The sequence below is a fragment of the Haliotis rubra genome, unplaced genomic scaffold (assembly GCF_003918875.1).
Source record: "Haliotis rubra isolate DU_JTF1 unplaced genomic scaffold, ASM391887v1 Scf144, whole genome shotgun sequence".
Taxonomy (NCBI): domain Eukaryota; kingdom Metazoa; phylum Mollusca; class Gastropoda; order Lepetellida; family Haliotidae; genus Haliotis; species Haliotis rubra.
In genome coordinates this window covers 1,371,625-1,375,258 of record NW_025765381.1, presented here as the reverse complement: position 1 = coordinate 1,375,258, position 3,634 = coordinate 1,371,625, and positions in this window count along the sequence as shown.

The window sequence follows — 3,634 nt, the reverse complement described above, 5'->3', positions numbered from 1 at the left end:
GTCTTTCGTTGCTTGGTTACGATGTCCTCTCATCATTCCACTCATGACACTAATACCAGATTACTGCATATCATGTTGAATGTTTCACTGCTGTTGCCAAGTTCCTTTGTGTTATTAAGCCGTACACTGTAGTGTTATGTCCGTTTATCCCGCTACAAGCCACCCCTCTTTGTTATTGCTCATGAGTATGTAAAAGTACCCTTAATTCGTTAGTCTGAGACATTTCTCATCCTGACCATATATCGAGGACTGACCGGTTTAATATGGTTAATATATGTAGTATCCTAGTTCAAATTATCACATGGGAATATATAAATGTACATATTTAGCATTTTATAGTTTATGTATTGTTTGTTTCACATTCTAGTTCAAATTATCACATCGGAATATATAAATGTACATACATGTATTTAGCATTTTATTGTTTATGTATTGTTTGTTTCACATTCTAGTTCAAATTATCACATGGGAATATATAAATGTACATATTTAGCATTTTATAGTTTATGTATTGTTTGTTTTACATTCTAGTTCAAATTATCACATCGGAATATATAAATGTACATACATGTATTTAGCATTTTATAGTTTATGTATTGTTTGTTTCACATTCTAGTTCAAATTATCACATCGGAATATATAAATGTACATATTTAGCATTTTATAGTTTATGTATTGTTTGTCTTCTGTATCCCTTGCACATACATTTAGGTATTTACTGTTTACTGGTCCATACTTGCTAAATGTGTACGTGGGGCGGTGGGGTAGCCCAGTGGTTTAAGCGTTCGCTCGTCACGCCGAAGACCCGGTTTCGATTCCCCACGTGGGTACAATGTGTTAAGCCCATTTCTGGTGTCCCCCGCCGTGATATTGCTGGAATATTGCTAAAAGCGGCGTAAAACTAAACTCACTCACTCACTAACTGTGTACTTAATGAATAGAAAACCATAATTATGATGTAAAACATATTGTTCATTAGCTTTTGATTTTAAAAACCAATTTTTCTTTGTATGCGTCTACATTTACTATGCAACAAGTTATTGTTATAAGGTCATATATTATAGTTACCTTGTGTATGCATTATTGTTTACTCATTTTCAATTTATAAAATAATAACACATTATATCATACATTGTGCATATGATTGCTAAATCTCATGACTCTATTACATTTGTGTTCCTGGTTGATTGTGTTAAACGCATTCAATGTAATATGTTGTCAGAATTGTGTTACAAATCTATTCTGGAATTATATGTCGTGTTTTATTGAATCTTTCACATGTTTCATAACTGCTTCATAGTGCTTAACTGATTTCATGAATATTTCATAACGTCCGAATAAACCTTTCAGTAAGTTGCAAGGTGATTCATAAATTGTTGTAAATGTGTCATAATGTTTCATAAATCTTCTAAAATGCTCCATTTTATGTCCATACGTCCACACTTAGTACGTCACTAGTGAGTGTAAAATATAACTCATGTTACGATGTTTCTCGTGTATTGAGATCTGTTTTCTTACAGAATACGTACTAACTGTTCAGAAATGATGCAACCTTTACCTGCAGTTTTAAACTAAACTTTTTCCATGAAGCAAAATTAATTCATTTACCAGTGCATTAATAACGTTTATATTGCTCTTGTTTAAACCAGATGATGTGTTGGAAGCAACGAAACCTGTACATGGCCTAATTTGTACTAGGAATCTGACACCACGTATCCAGCCAAGATGCTTCTTTCTAAATCTTTCGAAACTGACATTTTATCATACTCATGAAACTAAGTCAAAATGAATACCCAAGAACCTTGTTAACAAATGCTAAAAGAAGCTATTTAAGACTATGCTACAACTAGAGTGAGTGAGTGAGTTTGGCTTTACGCCGCTTGTAGCAATATTCCAGCAATATCGCGGCGGGGACACCAGAAACGGGCTTCACGCATTGTACCCATGTGGGGAATCGAACCCGGGTCTTCGGCATGACGAACGAACGCTTTAACCACTAGGCTACCCCACGGCCCCTTGCTACAACTGGAATAACTATTCACGCTATCATGTTCAATCAAGAAATGCTACAGCTGGTTGCTTGAGACTCTTATGTATTACAGAGATATATTAACTGAAATGAAAAAAGTCATTTATGAGCCTACCCGAATCATGATTACTGTGTTTAGCTTAGTGATAACGCCTTGTTAAACGGAGCAGAAAAGCCGCAAATCATGATATGAATAGTCCGTCCGAATTCAGCGCTGGTGTTTAATATCACAGTGTTTACAATACGAAATAGCATGATTGTTGCATAATACACGTGACAGGATGATTCATGGTCCGAAAAACTATTTACGTTATTTAGTGACTCACGCGAAAGGTATGCGATCTTCTGTGTATCTCCAAACTTGAGCATTCTCTAATCACAATACCTTGCCAATAAAGTTTGAATAGGTGTGTTGTAAATGTGTTTTTCTGACTGATACACCCAGCAGATTGACAGTACTTCTTTAATTTACCTCTGATTGATTGGGAGAACGTGGTGAACATCAGTCAGAACAAAAACTTCCCTTTTGACATAAATATAAACGCACCGAGAAAGGAACCCTGGAGGCTGCCTTTCTCGTATTCATTACAGTAATGCAACTGAGGTTTATGTCAGTATATTGATAATGATATGCTGCGTGTGCCCATTTATTTTAGACTCTAACATAGCCACGTTATTAGGGGAATAGACTGATTAAATGATAACGATTTTAATAAAATAAAAGATACTTTAAAAATTCTAATTTCAGGCCTGTTTTTCCTTGAGGAATTTAAGTGCGGTTTTACGTCAACATTCCATTAATGTATTACTTCTAATAAAATCATTTTGTTATATCGGAGAGAATATATGTGTGTATGAATTGTAATGAACATTAGGTCCTGCGCTATTGTAAGTGTTCATATTTATAAAGGATATTCCAATCGACCAGTTGGGCCCTCAGAAACAGAGTTTCGACTATCGTGTCAGTCTTATTATTATTTTTTATTCACTATTTGACTTTAGTTGTTTAGTTTTCCAATATAGAATACTACCTAATATCCGGGGATGTATTGCATGTTGATATGGGAGGCAAGTAAAGAGGTATGTAGGAGGTAAGTAAGGAGGGATATGGAAGGTGAGTAAGGAGGAATATATTAGCTAAATAAGGAGGGATAAACGAATTAAGTAAGGGGGGATATGGAATATGAAAAGGAGGGATATATTAGGTAAATAAGGAGGGATACAGGAATTAAGTAAGGAGGGATATGGAATATGAAAAGGAGGGATATATTAGGTAAATAATGAGGGATACATGAATTAAGTAAGGAGGGATATGGAAGGTGATTAAGGAGGAATATATTAGGTGAATAAGGAGGGATACAGGACGTAAGTAAGGAGGGATATGGAAGGTGAGTAAGGAGGGATATATTAGGTAAATAAGGAGGGATACAGGAATTAAGTAAGGAGGGATATGGAAGGTGAGTAAGGAGGGATATGGAATATGAAAAGGAGGTATATATTAGGTAAATAAGGAGAATACGGGAATTAAGTAAGGAGAGATATGGATGGTGAGTAAGGAGGGATATGGAAGATTAAAAGGAGGAATATATTAGGTAAATAAGGAGG